Genomic DNA, 19,635 nt, shown 5'->3' with positions numbered 1-19,635 from the left:
AGAGGCACAACTTAACATTTCACTTAAATTTGGTTAGCAACTCCCTGATTTGGTTGGATACCCTGTGAGGGGGAAGAGGAGAGAGTAGTAAACTCAATCTATATTTACCCTTCTTAAAGCATAATTAAATGAGGACATTTCAGCTGTAAAACTACCATGTATGAATGAGAGACTTGATACTGAACATTTTATGTTTTGTATCCAAAACATTTTTCCTGCTTATGTTTTTGCTATTGTAGTTCTCTGTATTCAGAAGGACAAGAGAGAGTTGAATATATGGTCACCTGTTTTACTACTTAGCTGTTGAATGCTATATCTTACTGTAAATCTGAAACCACAAGCCCTAAATTCCACTTTATCTTTTAACTGGTGTGGCATAATTTAAGTGGAAACAAAATGTCAAAATTCATGTCTGCTTGTCTCTTCTTAAACAAAGAGTTCACTTGGAAAATCAAAGAATTAAAGCCAGCTTAAGAAATAGATTTACATTATCAGAGATGTATCTGGTCTTTGTTTCTTGTTTTTATGAACACCACGGCGTTGAAATACTAAGTGATGACATGCAGTGCTGTCAGAGCCTGTGCAGCCCGTTACATACACAGTGCACTTGCTCTGGAGTGGCCATTCCTTTACGTGTCTGTGCTGTTTTCATCTGAATCAACCATCTGACTCCAGTGGCTATTTGTTCCCAGTATAGTTAAAAATACACACCAGCATGTGCCTGCCAGGTGTCAAATGTGACAGGTTTTTTTCCGGGGTGCCACATTCTGGAGGCAATACCATGGTGGACCTGCCTTGGCTGTTAATTCCAGTCCCTCCAGGAGGCAGAGGATATTTGGAGTAAGGACAAGCTGAGCTGGTATTTTTACAGAAGGCACTTTGCACTGCAGAGGTGTATTAAAAGAGAAGAAAATCTGGGATGCTTTGCCACTGTTCTCCGTGCCTAGTGACAAGGGTACAGTGAGATTGCTGCACTGTTACAGACCAGAGGTTCATTTAGCTCAGTATCTTATTTCAAGAAGTGACCTGTAGCAGATAGCACAAGGAAAGGATAAAACAAATGGACACACACCTTCTTAGCCTGCCCACAGCAAAACTCCTCACAACTGCTGGCAATCTGCAGTTCAGGGGCTTCCTGGCCCAGAGGTTATTTTTGTGTGGTTTACAGCCCTTAATGGAATTTTCTTTCACTAATTTGTCAAACCATTTTGTGAAGCAACTTCCTGAACTCATCTAAACTTTTGTCATCCAGAGTTTCCTGTAGCAATAAATTCTACAGTGGACCTGTGCACTCTGTGAACTGTTACTCCCTTTTATTTGTTTCAACTTACTAGATGTTAATTTCATTTAATTCCTCCTTGTTCTTATGATTTTGAAGAATAGCAAATAATTGTTCCCAGGATGATCAAGATTTTATGGAGGTCTCTCTCTTATCCCCCTTCAGCTGCCTTTACTTCCACAGTCTTCTCTATTTAAATCTTTGTGATAAATCAAGTGTCCCAGACTATGAATTATTCTTGTCTCTTCCATCTACTCACCTGCCTTGTGTTTTTCTATGTACCTTTCCTCTTCTGCTATCTCCTGTCTGAGATGGGTGGATGGGTGGGCAGAGGCCAGTGGGATGAGATTTAACAAGGCCAAGTGCAGGGTTCTGCACTTTGGCCACAACAACCCCAAACAGTGCAACAGGCTGGGGACTGAGTGGCTGGAGAGCAGCGAGAAAGAAAGGGACCTGGGGGTACTGATAGAGAGTAGCTGAAGATGAGCCAGCAGTGTGCCCAGGTGGCCAAGAGAGCCAATGGCATCCTGGGCTGGCTCAGGAGCAGTGTGGCCAGTAGGACAAGGGAGGTTATTCTTCCCCTGTACTCAGCACTGGTCAGGCCACACCTTGAGTACTGTGTCCAGTTCTGAGCACCTCAATTCAAGAGAGATGTTGAGGTGCTGGAAGGTGTCCAGAGAAGGGCAACAAAGCTGGTGAGGGGCCTGGAACACAGCCCTGTGAGGAGAGGCTGAGGGAGCTGGGGTTGTTTAGGCTGGAGAAGAGGAGGCTCAGGGGTGACCTCATGGCTCTCTACAACTACCTGAAGGGAGGCTGTAGCCAGGTGGGGTTGGCCTTTTCTCTCAGACAACCAGCAACAGAACAAGGGGACACAGTCTCAAGTTGTGCCGGGGTAGGTCTAGGCTGGTTATTAGGAGGAAGTTGTTGTCAGAGAGAGTGATTGGCATTGGAATGGGCTGCCCAGGGAGGTGGTGGAGGCACCATCCCTGGAGGTGTTCAAGCAAAGCCTGGATGAGGCACTTAGTGCCATGGTCTGGTTGACTGGCTAGGGCTGGGTGCTAGGTTGGACTGGATGATCTTGGAGGTCTCTTCCAACCTGGTTGATTCTATGATTCTATGTGTGACTGTGTCTGTTGCAGTAGTCAAGACATGGGTGCATCATGGTTTGTGTTTGATCTTACTATTTTTTAATTACTTATTCCTAGCTTTTAAACAGCTCCTGAGATGATGCTTTTGTAGTTATCTTCCATGACTACAACATCTTTTCACTGAATGGAAATAAAATCCATCATTGTGCACATACAGCCAGGGTCAGTTTTGCCTTACATACTGGAACATAAATGGCCTAATGTGCTAGTTTGAGCCTAGCTAGAATGTTTTGGTGAGAAGAACTAGATTAGAGGCTGTGGAAAGAAAACAGTGGTTATGTCTACTTCGCTCACAGCCTTGCTGAGAAGTATGGGAACAAGAAATAAAACCATTAGATAACACTCTCACCATCACTCTCACTGGGGCTGCTGGCTGAGCTGCATCTCTCTGACCTCACTCTCCATTTTGGGCTAACCCACTTTGCTTCTTAACCCCCTGGCCGAACCTCCATTCTTCCTTGGGACTGGGGTAAGGTAGAGAGGGGTAGGGGGAAGGCGAAGGGGTGGTTGGGAGCCCCTCCTGGGGACTCAGGTTTCTGGGAGGGCTGTTGTGTTTCTGTATTACCTTTTCCCTTGTCTATTTCTGTCTATAACTGTATATACTGTAACTATCTGCTTGTATATGGTGCCAGCTGTAAATATAAGCTTCATTCAATTTCCAGAGCTGGCTGAGTCTAGTCTGGGTGATTTCTAAAGTAGGGGGGGGCAGGGAACACCCAAACCATCACACCTAAGTTCTACACAATTTGTATTACTTTTAAGCATGCTACAGCAAAAATAGTCTGACTTGACAGCTGGACTCTTATTTTGAAGCTTTTGTGGGGTCTGTGACCCTTGGAGTGCCTCCACTCCTTAGAATGCAATACTATTATAATATTTGGAGCTTATGAATACGAAACATAAACTAGAGTAAATATCCTTAAAATGCAGGATTTCCTTTCCTTCACCTTAGGAGTCCTTTTGGCTGGAAATACCCTGTCTCTCAGAGGTCTGTTGCTTTGGGTTTTGTTGGGGTATTTTGTTGTTGGTTTTTTGGGTTGAGTTTTGTGATGGTTTGGGTGTTCCTCACCCCTCCACTCTTTGGAAATCACCCAGACTAGGCTCAGCCAGCTCTGGAAATTGAATGAAGCTTATATTTACAGCTAGCACAATATACAAGCAGATAGTTACAGTATATACAGTTATAGACAGAAATAGACAAGGGAAAAGGTAATATAGAAACACAACTCCCCTCCCAGAAACCTGAGTCCCCAGGAGGGGCTCCCAACTGCCCTTCCACCTTCTCCCACTCCCCTGCCTTATCCCAGACGTTGCCTTGTGCCCCAAGGACGAATGGAGGGTTGGCCAGGGGGGTTAGGAAGCAAAGTGGATTAATCAGAGAGACGGAAGGTGAGGTGAGAGGAAAATGCAGCCCAGAGCTCAGGCAGTGCTCAAACTGCCTTATCTATGTTTGGACTCTTGCTCTTATACATCTCAGCAAGCCTATGAGTGAAATAGACATCACCATTGTTTCTCTTTCACAACCTGTGATCTAACCCTTTTTACCTGAACATTCTGGCTAGCTTCAAACTAGTGCAGGTTCTTTTGCTGTTGTTGGGGTTTTTTTTAATTAGCTAAGACTGATCATGGAGAAATCCTGTAAATTTAAGATAGTTTTCAGGATTAGGTCACCTTCATCTTCTAAAATAAAAATGTAGAACAAATGATGTAATATGCTTTTTCCAGCTCTGTCTTCTGTGGTTCCAGTGCAGAAACTCTGTGAGAGGAAAAACAGGACAAAACTTTGAAAAACAAAATATGTTTCAGAAACTCAGTTAAAACTAATTCTGGTGCCAAAATTAATTGGCTAAACTTGACCTGTCCAGGTAGAGTACAGATTACTGTTCTTGCCTCTGTCATGTGCACTAAAAAACTACCAAAAGGCATTTCTGGAAAAAAGAACCAACAACATAACAAACTTTGCTATCATTCATTTCATAGGGGTTCTATGTAGGTAATTCTGCAGGGTAGTTTTCTGTAATAGAAAAGGTTAAACCAGAGAAAATCAGATAATGGTAACAGCTCTAACAGCTTCTCTGGGCTTAGCGTAATTACATTACTTTCCTTAGTTCCAGGGGCCTGTGTAGCTGAGTGACACGAGCTTCTGAAGGTATGCCTGTCTGGAAAGGTTGCTGGGTTCATTAATAAGGAAATTCTTTGTCTGTCAATATCAAGATTAGAAGACTTCTGGATTTTTAGCATCAGTCTGTGTGACTGAGGATACTAACCTATTAGTGCCCTAATTACCTCACCATACATAGAAAAATGGAGAGGGGGAATGAGGGAGTAGGGGGTTGTGCATCTTCTGTTAAGATTCTTTCATCAATCTGAAGAGCTCATTCAATAGCTCATATATGCAGATAAATCATTAGAATTCTCAGACTACCTTTGCTGAATCATGTGATGTTTGTTTTCTTCTGTTGCACCTGGTGCTAGAATCACAATAGGCACTGAGTCTTCTGCTTGCATAACCGCATGGGCAAGCACTCACACCTTTGTGTGTGGATACACTGCCCTGCCTGGCAGACACTTGTTAACAGGAAACTAGATGTTAGATCAGAATGTATTCAGCACGTGTTATTACAAACTGGCTTTTTTGGTTATAATTCCTTACTAAAGAAATATTTGGAGTACTTCTCCGCTCTTGTGGGATACCCCTGGTCGGCAACTCAGTCCCACACAGCCACTCATGCACTGCTGCTCTGGGGGGTGAATGAAAGTGACAAAAGACATGGGTTGAGGTAAAGAGGTAAGGACAGTTTAACAGATAAGACAAATGTGTTCCCAAATAAAGCAAAGTAAATAATCTGTCTGCTGCTTCCCATTGGCAGGCAGGTGTTCAGCCATCTCCAGGCAAGCCAGGGTCCATCACCTGTAACAGTTACTTGGGAAGACAGGCACTACAACTTTGAACCTCTTTCTTTCCTCATTCTTCCCCATCTTTTATTGCTAAGCATGATGCCATATGGTGCAGACGCTCCCTCTGGTCAGCTGGGGTCAGCTCTTTCAGTTGTGTGCCTTCCCAATGTTTTATGCACTTTTACCCTGCTCACTGGCAGGACAGTGTGAGAAGAGAAATCTTTGATGCCGTGCAAGCAGAGTTCAGCAACACTAGTGTGTTACCAGCACTGCTGTGGTCACCAGTCCAAAGCACCATATGGCCTGCTATGAAGAAAATTCATTCCTTCTCTGCCAGACATGTTACATCTGCTGGCATTGATAACTGTTAGGACAGCAAATTGCTGAGTTTACAAGAACAAAGCAGCAGTGATTACCAAGTTTTTCTTTGACTGGAAAAGCTGGAGATAAATAGGATTCTTAAGTTGGCCATTTTATTGCAGTAGGTATGATCAGGATATTGCCCAACTAGCTTAAGCCTAGAACTAGTGCCTGGACAGCAGTAGCGAAGGAAGCAGCCCTCCTCAGTGGAGAACACAAAGCGCTTCTAAGTCCCCAACGGGATGAGCCTGTCCATTTACTGCAAACACAGATGATGCATCCCTCTGGAGATCTCCTACAGGATCCTCCTCTCTCATGGACTGGATATAGATATTAGATGCCTACTTTGGGAAGACTGCCTCACTAAAGCATCTAACAGATAAGTACTAGTCATGTACCTAAGGTGCTGGGCTCTCACCCTGTCTTCCACAAATCACCACTACCATAGAGGACAGGAGAAAAGGCTTCTTTACTAGGCATAATTTCAATGACTGAAGGTAGCCTGAGAGTTGCACAGTTTGCAGTGAGACTCCTGACCTGACAGTCTGTAATTCTCTCAGTAACACTTTCTCCAGAGAGCTGCACATTTGGTATTTGGTGCTATGGCTTTGCAGTTTGGAGCTCAGTTTGGCAAGATAAGGGCAGAAGCCTGCCATTTCACCTCCCCAGCCATATTTACAGTCCATTACTCCAGCTTCCTGAGAAGACATGAAACCAGTCACGCTCTTGCAAGCACTTGTAAATCACATTCTTTGATACAAGCCCTCAGGAGGCTAGCCCAGGGAGACTGCCTACTCTGCCCATTTTATTTTGCTTCCTCTTTGGTCTCCTGGCCAGAGCAGGACTCAGCTCTTCTTTTTTCCTCTCTTTCTTTCATAAGTTGCTCAATGAATTTTAAAGCTGTGGGATGTTCTAATGCCTGATAATCCCCCTCCTTTTACTACACACAGAAGGCTCAGAAGGCATCTGGTATCTGCTTGGCAAGAGACTTCAATAGTACGGGCATCTGGAGGACATGAAAAGGCTTCCAGGGAATAAATGAAGATGATTACACAACTTCACTTGGTTCTGTAGCCCAATTCAGATGTGTGAACTGGAAGGCCCTTACCTTAAAGGGAACGATTGCTGAAGTCTCTTGTAGAAAAGGGAAAGAAAGTCACTTCCATCAGATCCAAGCTGTGCCCTGCACATAAACTATGCCTGCAATCTGATTTTTGTGACCCTCCTGTGACTAGTTTCCCACACCCAAGAGATGCCAGGGAAGATAGAGTATTTGCCAGCTTGGCAGTAAGCAAAAGTTACTCTTGGCAAGAAACTTCTTGCCCATGACTGCTCTGAGTTACATCAGAAACTTCTTCCTGATGACCTCCTTGCACAAATATTTTTCTTTATTAAAGGGAACATTTTCCTTGAATATGTTTAGCAGTTGACTTGGGCCTACAAGAGGATATTCCTGTCACTCATGTCATGAGTATCAAGTGAGAGATTGTCTAAAGACAATTTTGAGCTATGTTAACATTTTTCCCTATAGGTTTCAATATTTACCTCCTCCCAACACAAACACACTGTGCATGGTAATGCTAAATGGGAAAAAAATCAGTAGGTTTTGTTGCATTTGCCACCTCTCCAGTACTTTGGGATTCATTCTTTTTCTCCTGAGAATATCCAGCATTATTTTACCATATATATGTTGTCTGATCTATGCATGACACAGTCACCAGAGGTCACAGGCATGGCTTCGTGATCTTATTTAACTATGGTAGAAACTTTGGAGGAGAGGGAAGCAAAGAAAGGATGCAATAAATTACAGCCCCATGTTCTAAAATATGTGGAAAATAAGGTCCATATTCGGATTTCTGTGCCTGCCTTTAGTGGAATTTTTGTACTAGGAATTGACTAAAGGTGGGCTGGTAGAAAAGAGGCACCCAGACCCCAGGACTTTGTTAACGCTTTCAGCAAGGAAATAAAATATTTCTCTTTGAAACAAAACCATCCATTTTTAAAGGAATTTTTGGCTTGCCTTTTTTTTTCTCTAAACCTCATTCTTTCACTCTTCCTTTTCTCCCTGAAAAGAAAGGATGATAACAAGTCTGAAACAGATGTACTCCAGTCTCTGCAATTTACTTTTTCAAAGCATTACACCTGAGAAAGGCAAACACGGAAAAGTGCATTGGGAATTAGTGTACTTCAGTGGAGAACAGAGAAGTGCAGGGAACTGTACTCTGTTTTACTGAAATAGAAGGTAATACCTTGAAAACTGCTGAATGGGACAGGAAGTTCCATCCTGAGCCTTTTTATACTTTAAATCGTCATAGGGCTTCATTGTCACAGTATCACAGTATCACCAAGGTTGGAAGAGACCTCACAGATCATCAAGTCCAACCCTTTACCACAGAGCTCAAGGCCAGACCATGGCACCAAGTGCCACATCCAATCCTGCCTTGAACAGCTCCAGGGACGGCGACTCCACCACCTCCCCGGGCAGCCCATTCCAGTGTCCAATGACTCAGGGAAGAACTTTCTCCTCACCTCCAGCCTAAATTTCCCCTGGCGCAGCCTGAGGCTGTGTCCTCTTGTTCTGGTGCTGGCCACCTGAGAGAAGAGAGCAACCTCCTCCTGGCCACATCCACCCCTCAGCTAGTTGCAGACAGCAATAAGGTCACCCCTGAGCCTCCTCTTCTCCAGGCTAACCAATCCCAGCTCCCTCAGCCTCTCCTCGTAGGGCTGTGCTCAAGGCCTCTCCCCAGCCTCGTCGCCCTTCTCTGGACACGCTCAAGCATCTCAATGTCCCTCCTAAACTGGGGGGCCCAGAACTGAACACAGGACTCAAGGTGAGGTCTAACCAGTGCAGAGTACAGGGGCAGAATGACCTCCCTGCTCCTGCTGACCACACCATTCCTGATGCAGGCCAGGATGCCACTGGCTCTCTTGGCCACCTGGGCACACTGCTGGCTCATGTTCAGGCAGGTATCAATCAGCACCCCCAGATCCCTCTCTGTCTGGCTGCTCTCCAGCCACTCCGACCCCAGCCTGTATCTCTGCATGGGGTTGCTGTGGCCAAAGTGCAGCACCCTGCACTTGGAGTTATTGAAGCCAACCCCTTGGACTCTGCCCATCTGTCCAGGCAGTCAAGGTCCCGCTGCAGAGCCCTTCTGCCCTCCAACCCAGTCACATCTGCCCTCAGCTTAGTGTCATCTGCAAACTTGCAGATGTCGACTGCTCTTGCAGAGGTCAAAGAGGAAAACTCCCCCTGAGCTATTCTGAGAGAGTGTAGGCTTAGCTAGCATGGGATGCCTCATGCACCCCTGTATCATCTCTAGCACCACAGGGCACTGGGCAGCACCAGCACTGTCTCATGAGAGGGGCGCCAGTGCTACTGACAGGCAGGATTTAAAGCTGGCTGAAATCCACTTTATGCCCGATCATGCCAGCTGCTTCATGTGATAGTCTGGAGAATCAGTCTTAAATCACCTTGTCTTGAAGGCCACATCTCTTTCCTGCTGAGGCCAGGAGAGAAAGCTGCCCAGCAAGCATGCCTTTTGTCACTGGAATGCACCATGGGGTGTTTGTGGGGCAAGGATTTAAATCCTTGGTCCTCAGAAATGGGCTTCTCAAGGCTCCCTTAGCTACTTAAAATTAAAACAAAGGGAATTCTCAGCATTTGGAAGAACAAGCAGAGGTCACTCTAAAAATAAATTGCTTGTCAAGTAGGTTTTTTTCACTCTTTTGTAAGTTATGTTAACAGTGCTCATTAAATAATGCCCAAGAGAAGTGTTCCTTTTCCCTTTAAAGCAAAAGCAAAAGATGATCTCTGTAGTTAAAGTCAGAGGGGAGAAGCATTGTTTTCCTAGTAGGCTCACTCTGCTGGGCCGAGCTGTTTAGCTGAATGTTTCGGGTCTCAAGACAAGCTGGGGACAGGTGATGTGCTTATTTACACAACTCTCCTAGGGCATCACAGCCTGACTTACCAACCTCTAAGCTTTGCACCTTTCTCTGACACTGGGCCACATTGCCCATGATAGCCTAGTAATTCCTGGAAGTCTGCTCTCCTTAGGGCCAAAAGACAAATCTACCTTAGACATGACTAAATACACAAATTGTCCCAGAGCTCCAAAGGTGGTAAGTAAAGGCAGCTTTGACCACTTCCTCGCTTTGTTCTCAAACAGATGTGAAATGCTACCTTTCAAAAGTGGGGAGCACATTCCTTCTACATAAAGGATGACACAAGATGCAAAGATATGCTACATGAGGTCTCAAGTATGCTAAGTACAGCAAACCACTCCTCTGTTATTTTTCCAGCATCTGCTTCGAAAGAGTAAGATGTGAAGCCAGGAATCCTAAATGTTTCTGGCAACCAGAAAGGAGTATAGAAATAAAATCTACAAAAAAGTAAAGCTGAATGTAAAAACAACTAAAGAAAGCTTAAAGTTAACCAGTTAAATCTCATGACAGTCTGTCTTGGTCACCTTGAAACCCTGTTCTAATCAAATCACAGCATCACAGAATCACAGAATGGTTTAGGTTGGAAGGGACCTCAAAGGTCATCCAGTTCCAACCCCCTGCCATAGGCAGGGACACCTCCCACTAGAACAGGTCACTCAAGGCCACATCTAACCTGGCCTCGAACACCTCCAGTGAGGCAGCATCCACAGCTTCCCTGGACAACCTGTGCCAGTGTCTCACCACCCTCACTGGAAAGAACTTCCTAACATCTGGTTTAAATCTCCCCTCTGCCAGTTTAAACCCATTATTCTGTGTCTTGTCATGTCAAGACCTTGTAAGTAGTCCCTCCCCAGCCTTCCTGTAGGCTCCCTTTATTCAAATACAGTATCACAGTATCACAGTATCATCAGGGTTGGAAGAGACCTCACAGATCATCAAGTCCAACCCTTCACCACAGAGCTCAAGACTAGACCATGGCACATCTCATCTCCCCTCATAAAAACCAGCCCCAAACTCCCTATTTCCAAGCTCATCTACCACTTTTTGTCTTCCTCCTTTCTTTTTCTTAGCCCTGTGCTACTTGCTGCTAAAGCCTTGTGGAAGTAGAGGGTCTTGCAAGGCTTGGAGCAGAGGCAGGTGAGCCAGCAGCTCGCATAGCAGCAACAAGGTTTTTTTTCCACTGTCTTTTGCCAGGCAGAAGCAGCTTTGGTGCAGCTCATTGCTTTGTGTGGTGTGGGAAGTCAATTAAAATCTTGCAGTTCTCTAGAAGAGAGCCGTAAGCAATACACTGCATTTATTCCATCAAGTGTCTGCAAAGGGGTAGTCACTGAGGGGCTGTTAGCTCACCACAGAATGATGGTGGAAGCACAGAGATACACAGGACATTATACAGACATTCAGCATTTCAAATTAACCTTTAAACAACAACTATAATTCATAAAGAACCTTTAACACTCTAACCTGAGTCCAACCCCATGTAAACTGAGGTGATGGAGTCACCATCCCTGGGGTTATCACAGTATCACCAGGGTTGGAAGAGACCTCACAGATCATCAAGTCCAACCCTTTACCACAGAGCTCAAGGCCAGACCATGGCACCAAGTGCCACGTCCAGTCCTGCCTTGAACTGCTCCCAGGGACGGCGACTCCACCACCTCCCCAGGGCAGCCCATTCCAGTGTCCAATGACTCTCTCAGGGAAGAACTTTCTCCTCACCTCCAGCCTAAATCTCCCCTGGCACAGCCTGAGGCTGTGTCCTCTCGTTCTGGTGCTGGCCACCTGAGAGAAGAGAGCAACCTCCTCCTGGCCACAACCACCCCTCAGGTAGTTGTAGACAGCAATAAGGTCTCCCCTGAGCCTCCTCTTCTCCAGGCTAACCAATCCCAGCTCCCTCAGCCTCTCCTCATAGGGCTGTGCTCAAGGCCTCTCCCCAGCCTCGTTGCCCTTCTCTGGACACGCTCAAGCATCTCAATGTCCCTCCTAAACTGGGGGGCCCAGAACTGAACACAGGACTCAAGGTGTGGTCTAACCAGTGCAGAGTACAGGGGCAGAATGACCTCCCTGCTCCTGCTGACCACACCATTCCTGATGCATACTAAGATATGAAACTCTCACCAGTCTCACTGCAGATAACAGACCTTTGGCAAGCAAACAATTCTGTAAAGAAAATCTGAATAAAACTAAAATAAACCCCAGAGGTGCAGCCCTTCTAGGTTAAAGAACAAATACATGCTCAGAGGGGATCTGGGATTACAGTATCTCGTTCCAATTCAGCCACACATAATGCTCACAGTGGCTGCTTAGAAGAAGATAGCAGACTAAATCTGGCTGATTTTAGAATATTATCTTGCTTCTGCCCTGGCACAGCACACAGGGAGTGTATTCAGTGACAGCTGCTCTTGAGAAGACTAGAGGGAGAGAAAGCAATGGCAGAACCGTAGCCACTGGGATAAAGCAGCTTGATCTCTCCTCAGATGCTGCTTAAGAGATGGACTGCTTCAGAGAATCAGTGTCTTGGGTCTCCCTTGCCACCCTTGCCCATTTCCCATCTGCCTGTGCTAAAACGGTATTCAGCTTGGCATCTGTAGAGCACTGGCTGAAGGAAGATCTGTAATGTCATGACAGATTTTCTGTCACTAGAACACAGCTTGACTGTTGCTCTGAAAAAATAAAAACAACCACAAACACACAAAACAAAACAAAGCAAAACCAAACCAAATAAACCAAAACAAAAAATCCCACCCCTCCAAGAGTGCTGAGGGTGCCTGAGTCCAGTTTACGCTGTGGTTTTTAGCTGTTAGGAGTTTGGAGCCCTTGAAATCTCCCCAGTAAGTTTTGGGATCATAGAATCAACCAGGTTGGAAGAGGCCTCCAAGATCATCCAGTCCAACCTAGCACCCAGCCTTATACAGTCGTCTAAACCATGGCACTAAATGCCTCATCCAGGCTTTTCTTAACACCTCCAGGGACAGTGACTCCACCACCTCCCTGGGCAGCCTATTCCAATGCCAATCACTCTCTCTGCCAACAACTTCCTCCTAACATCCAGCCTAGACTTCCCCTGGCACAACTTGAGACTGTGTCCCCTTGTTCTGTTGCTGGTTGTCTGGGAGAAGAGACCAACCCCACCTGGCTACAACCTCCCTTCAGGTAGTTGTAGACAGCAATGAGCTCTGCCCTGAGCCTCCTCTTCTCCAGCCTAAACACCCCCAGCTCCCTCAGCCTCTCCTCATAGGATTTGTGTTCCAGGCCCCTCACCAGCTTTGTTGCCCTTCTCTGGACACCTTCCAGCACCTCAACATCTCTCTTGAATTGAGGAGGCCAGAACTGGACACAGCACTCAAGGTGTGGCCTGAGCAGTGCTGAGTACAGGGGAAGAATAACCTCCCTTGTCCTACTGGCCACACTGTTCCTGATACAGGCCAGGATGCCATTGGCTCTCTTGGCTACCTGGGCACACTGCTGGCTCATCTTCAGCTTACTGTCTATCAGTACCCCCAGGTCCCTTTCTTCCTGGCTGCTCTCCAGCCACTCTGTCCCCAGCCTGTAGTGCTGCTTGGGGTTGTTGTGGCCAAAGTGCAGAACCCTGCACTTGGTCTTGTTCAATCTCATCCCATTGACCTCTGCTGACCCCTCCAGCCTGTCCAGGTCCCTCTGCAGGGCTCTCCTACCTTCCAACAGATGGTTTGTTTATTTGTTTTCTTATTACAACTTGACAATTATGTATTTACACAAAGATGCATTAATTCAGGAGTCTGTGGAAAATTACAGAAATGGAAATGTTTGTGAAAGGTCAAAACGGGTCTGAGAGCAAAATATATGCTGAAGCAAACCATGTTGCTAGGTTGTCATTTTAAAGGCCATGAAGTGGCCTTGCAAATCCTCCTAACCTCATTTATTGTGGAGTTTATTAAAAAAAAAGAAAAAACCACATATATTTAATATGCAAAACTACTAACAAAAAGTCTCATCCAAATTAAACACACTGCCTGTGTCTGTACTAGTAAGTTATGCAGGGCTCAAGCCATCAGCCATATAGTTAAACTGTTAGAAGCATTAACTTCCTGGCAGAGTTTGGCCACTGCCAAACCGCACAGACTCGGACAATGATCTGCCCAAGATGTGGAACCCTTGTTTTGGCTACGAGCCTTATGGACTGGGGCTACATGGTGCCAATCAACCTCAGGGCCAGAGAGCTCTTCCAGCACACTCTATCTGCAAGAGTAAGTGCAGGCTGTGAGTCTTACCCAAAAGGGACAAATAAATCAGGCCACTTAAATCAGCTGCAAAGTTGCCGTCTTGCAAAGGCTGTGGGTTTTGTTTGTTGGTTGTTTCTTTTTAACTGTGTATCGTTCCAAATCAGATCAAAATGTCAGTTAAGAGAGGAATAAATGTCTAGTACTTTTCAGGGAAAACTGAACGGATGTATTAAGGAAATCAGACTGTGCCCCTCGTAGATAACACTCCAAAGATGGAGATCCTCTCCCTAGAAAAGTGGGTCGCACGTTCTTTGCGCGTTGTACAGACGGCAGTTCTGGCTCTTCTGCACTAGCTGACTGAAGATGCTGTGCACCCATTATGGAGCCATGGATACCTTCAGTTCCTGCTGATAGCCAGCTTGAAACTGCTTCCCAGCTCAGTGCCTTGTCTGACCAGAAATCAGTTTAAACAGGTGCCTGTACTACATACACGAGCAGACACGGTGGTTCTCGGTCCTGTTGGATAACTTGGCAGCTGCTGAAGTGAATGATCTTTCCTCTTACTTGACTGTGGTGTGAATAAGCATAAGCTACATTGGTCCAGGCTAGTTTCATAAAACACAGTGTTCTAAGCGTCATGGAAGGAATTGTACTTTACAAATACGTGAGGCCCTCTTTAACTGAGGAACTTTACAACCTTAGGAAAAATGAATTTAGTATTGTGGTGATTTGGGTGTTACCCACACACACACACTTGGGATATCACCCAGGCTAGACTCAGACGGCTCTGGAAATTGAATGAAGCTTATTATGTACAGCTTAGCTCAATATACAAGCAGATAGTTACAGTATATACAGTTATAGACAGAAATAGACATGATAAAAGGTAATACAGAAACACAACAGCCCTCCCAGAAACCTGAGTCCCCAGGAGGGGCTCCCAACCACCCCTGCACCTTCCCCTACCCCTCTCAACCTTACCCCAGTCCCAAGGAAGAATGGAGGTTCGGCCAGGGGGGTTTGGAAGCAAAGTGGATTAATTGAAGAAATGGCAGAGAGGCTAGAGAGAGAGGGAATGCAGCTCAGCCAGCTCCCCAGCAGAAGTGCCTTATCCATGTTTTAATTCTTGTTCTTATACATCTCAGCAAGCCTATGAGGGAAGCAGACATCACCATTGTTTTCCTTTCACAGCCTGTAATCTAGTCCTTCTCACCAAAACATTCTAGCCTGCTTCAAACTAGCACAAGTATGAATGTTCCCAGGCATCTCTTCCTATCTGGAAAGTGCAACTACCTCTATGGAATATAAGGAACGTGTCCAGAGAAGGGTGACAAAGCTGGTGAGAGGTCTGGAACACAAACCCTATGAGGAGAGGCTGTGGGAGCTGGGGGTGTGCAGCCTGGAGAAGAGGAGGCTCAGGGGTGACCTCATTGCTGTCTACAACTACCTGAAGGGAGGCTGTAGCCAGGTGGGGTTGGTCTCTTCTCCCAGGCAACCAGCAACAGAACAAGGGGACACAGTCTCAAGTTGCACCGGGGAAAGTCTAGGCTGGATGTTAGGAGGAAGTTGTTGGCAGAGAGAGTGATTGGCATTGGAATGGGCTGCCCAGGGAGGTGGTGGAGTCACCATCCCTGGAGGTGTTCAAGAAAAGCCTGGATGAGGCACTTAGTGCCATGGTCTGGTTGATTGGCTAGGGCTGGGTGCTAGGTTGGACTGGATGATCTTGGAGGTCTCTTCCAACCTGGTTGATTCTATGATTCTAATCAGGCTGAAATCATTACTGATGCTGCTATTTTCGTCTCTGCAAATCAGCAATACTAAACCAAAAGCCACTGCAGAAACTGCAGCAGGGCCTACTTATCAGAACTAATTGAGAGCATTAGGCTTGGTAGTGGACTGAAGAACTGTCATTCATCCAGTTGCCCTTTCAAAAAATAGAATTTCTATTCCTTTGAACACCAGGCAACTGCCACTTTTAATTGTCTTGAATACATGAAGGAATTGCTTGCAAAATAGCCATAGCCAGGAGTAAGGGCACCACAGGTTGTCTGGTAATTAGATGTACCCATTGTACAAGATGGAATATGAATGGTAATATTATTCTGAATGGAGGAATGAAGCTGACAGCCAGACCAGTGATCTTTTGGGTGACCTGACAAGAGAAACACATCCTCAAGTGGAATCTTGCCTAAAGCAGAAATGAGCTCTACAGTAATGAAACAAAGCTAGAGTAACTCCGTTAGGAATCACTGGCATGCAAACTTGGGCAAGCCATAGATTTCTTTCCAATACAGAAATCACATTCTACATCTGAGAACAAAATTCTCAGACATTTATCCTAGAAAAGACTAAAAGTTTCCAAAAGTTAGAATGGATTCTGGTGTGGCTATCATTATGTAAAAGTAATACAATCACTTCAAAATAAAATCCAGCAGAAAGTTTATTTTCTTACAGATCTTCAGAAGAAGGAACTGTATCTGAGAAAAAAAACAGGAGAGTTCAGAAAGTCACCTTGCTTTCAGTCATTAGTTCTTTCCTCTCTTGCACATTTACAACGTCTGCTCAGTGCTAGTCTAATTTTGAGGAAAATACTGTCCTTTACTTCAGAAGTTCAAGTACAGTTCACACTGGTAGTTTCCATCTGCCTCTGGGTGCCTGCTGAGCTGCAATATCTGTAGCTAGGTAGTTGAAATGAGTCTCACATGAAGAGAGGAGGAAAGCAAGTTCAGCAAGACTGTTAATTTATAGTACTTGTCTCCTTCATTGTACTTTGTAGCCTGCCTTGGCCTCGAAAGGTTTTCAGTCCTTCACCCTGAAGTCACCCTGAAGTGTAAATATTGCTGTTTGTTCAGTAGCCCTCTCCCATATTTTCTTCAATCACAATCTTTCTTTAAATATGGTTGCAGTAAATGTGTTGATTGTGGCACCAGTGGCTGCATCTGAGGTGCTGTGTCTGGTGCTGGGGTCCTCAGTACAAGAGACCTGAACATAACTGAGGCAGTCTCAAAAAAGGTCACAATGATAGGAAGAGACTGGAGCACCTCTCCTACAAGGAAAGGTTGAGAGAGTTGGGATTGTTCAGCCTGGAGAGGAAAAGACTCAACGAGATCTTATCAAAGTCTATAAATACCTGAAGGGAGGATGAAAAGATAGAGTCAGGCTCTTTTAAATGGTGCCCAGTGACAGGACCAGAGGCAGTGGGAACAAGCTGAAGCACAGGACGTTCCCTGTGAACATCAAGAAACACTTCTGTACTGTGAGAGTGAATGAACACCGGCACAAGTTCACAGGTTGCCCAAGGAGGCTGTAAAGTCTCCATCCTTGGAGATGTTCAAAAACATGGACACGATCTGAAAGGGCAGTTTGGACAAACGTGAAAGCCTGCCTGATGAATGTGTACTGAATTCTACTTTTATGGAAAACACAGCAGCAGAATAAAACTCATAGCTTTAAAAAGATTCTTAATCCGCCTGTAAACAGAAAAGGTCACCAACTTTTAGATCTATTCCATTTGAATTGTTAATTATGCAGCAAAGAGAATAGAGTGAAACACTGCAGATGTGCTAAAACCTGCTCAGGTACTTGTTTTGCTGAGCTCATCTCTCTGTGACTTACTTAAGCTTAGCATTTGTATTCAGTGAGGATGATCCCCCTTTACAGTGGCATGTGGGATGCAATTTAGTAACTTTATATAACGATCTTAAACTCCAAAATCTTGGCCAAGACTCCCCATTAACAAAGCGATTATTATACTCTTAAGCGCTCGATCACTTGAGTTCAGTTCTGCTCTTACTCAAACTGAGGAGTAGCACAACATAAGACTATCAGGCCTGAGCTGTATGTCTTATCTGAATAGACCTTAATGGCCTGAGATGAAATGGTTCAGATATCTTAAAGCTTAATTTTAACTGATCTTCTTTATTCATTGTTTATAGTTGGAACTGTAAAGACTTAGTCCAACAGTGCACAGTACTAAGAAAGCACTGGAATGAAAAGCAGTAAGAAATTCAGCATGCTCTCCCCTCCCTTCCAAGCACTGCAGAAAGAAACACTCAGCTGAACTGAGTTGTTTTTCATGGAAGAGTTCACAACTGTGAGGCATGATGAGCTGGCCTTAACACAAGCCTTTGATCAAAAGAATTCATAATCTTAGTCCAGATTTTCAGAAGGTAGGACTGCTCATCCTTAGTGCTTTAGATGTATTTCCTTCTAAACTCTCTCAAATACCTCCCAGGGCTAAAGGCAATTCCTCCACACAGAAAATTCTAAATAGGATTGGAACAGCAGCACTGTGGAAGAAAGACAGGAGGATTGTCAGCAGTTCCTTGAGTGTTGCTACAGTGTAGGTGTCAGAAATACAGCAGTAGACAGGCCATGTCCGTGCACTTCACAGCCATACCATTAATGTCACTGTTCAAGGTATCTCAAGGCTGGTTTAGGCAAGCAAGCAGCTTCACAAGAACCCAAAAACCAAATGCAGGTTTTGCTGTGCTTTAGGATTTCGATGCTGTGAAGCATGAAGTTAAGGATCATAGCTGCTGTGTTGTCTGATAAACTGTTTTCTCATTAGAAAACCACTCTTCCTGTAATCAGGACACTTAGTGGGAAAAAACCAGCTACTATGACAAAAGGGAGTTTTTTTCTAACGAGCTTTCTAAGTTTAAGCACAATGTTATTTGGTAACATTAACTAGAATTACTTATGCAAGACTAGTTGGAATAATGGTTACTGACAACGAGTGAAACCCAGGCAGCTGATTATTAAAAGGTAACGGTAGTTACTTTTTGAACCATAAAAAAAATCCACTCCAACTCTTCCAAAAACACTACTTTGTGGAAAATCCAGCTCTAGAAGTAAATGATCATTAACTGTCAAATCCACACAGAACACAAACTCAGTTCCAGTAAGCTGCATTTTCTATAAAGCCCCAGTGGAAGGGCCCAAGAAAGAGCTTCTGCACCCATCCTGAGTAGCAAAAAAGCAGACCAGAAAATTCCCACCTGGAGCTCTCCTTTGGATCACAGGTTTTATGGGATGCAGAAAGGTGCATATGGGAGCCAGAAGTCTGCCTGCAGTTACTATTACTGGATTGTGAGCAGACACTAAGCTTTTCAGCTGAAAGCACATTCACAGCACACACAAATGCCCAACCGTCTGTTACAGATTGTTTCTCAGCTGCATGCTCCTCCAACAAAGAGGCGGAAAAAGGAAAAACAAATCTGAAGTACACCACACTACAACAGAGGAAACTGACTCAAGGGGGGAAATACCACCAAGAAAAACTGGAAAGGAAGAAATGGAATGTTTTCTAGTCATTGGAAGAGACAAAGCAGCTGCTTTTATCTTCTTTTTTTTAAGTTAATTTTTATTTTCCTTCTTGTGACCATCCAGTTATCACTGCAGCCTTTATGGCTGCAGGCCAAAATGATGAGACCACAGTGGAAGCTGAACAAAGAGCTGGGAGGTTTGTGACTCCATATTCCCTTCTTCATCTGATCCTTTGAAAGATTGGATGTTGTATCTCTTGTAAATACTTGGATTATATATTTTATTTTTTTTTAAGTTTGCCTGCTTGTTTGTTTTCTTGCATCAGGGGAGGCTTGCAGAATTAGACCTCAAGTTTATGAATTCTCCTTGCAAGCACATGTATCACAGTATCACCAAGGTTGGAAGAGACCTCATAGATCATCAAGTCCAACCCTTTACCACAGAGCTCAAGGCCAGACCATGGCACCAAGTGCCACGTCCAATCCTGCCTTGAACAGCTCCAGGGACGGCGACTCCACCACCTCCCCGGGCAGCCCATTCC

At 44.9% G+C, this 19,635-nt stretch overlaps 1 protein-coding gene across 4 annotated transcripts in view; it reads left to right on the top strand.

Moving 5' to 3' along the window:
* RGS17 (regulator of G protein signaling 17) overlaps nucleotides 1-19,635 on the top strand; it is a 96,930-nt gene that overhangs the window by 54,211 nt on the left and 23,084 nt on the right. The window lies entirely within an intron of this gene.

The sequence above is a fragment of the Pogoniulus pusillus genome, chromosome 31 (genome assembly GCF_015220805.1).
Source record: "Pogoniulus pusillus isolate bPogPus1 chromosome 31, bPogPus1.pri, whole genome shotgun sequence".
In the NCBI taxonomy this organism is placed as follows: domain Eukaryota; kingdom Metazoa; phylum Chordata; class Aves; order Piciformes; family Lybiidae; genus Pogoniulus; species Pogoniulus pusillus.
Note: the sequence above shows the minus strand (reverse complement) of the source record. Positions and strands in the feature narration are given on the sequence as shown.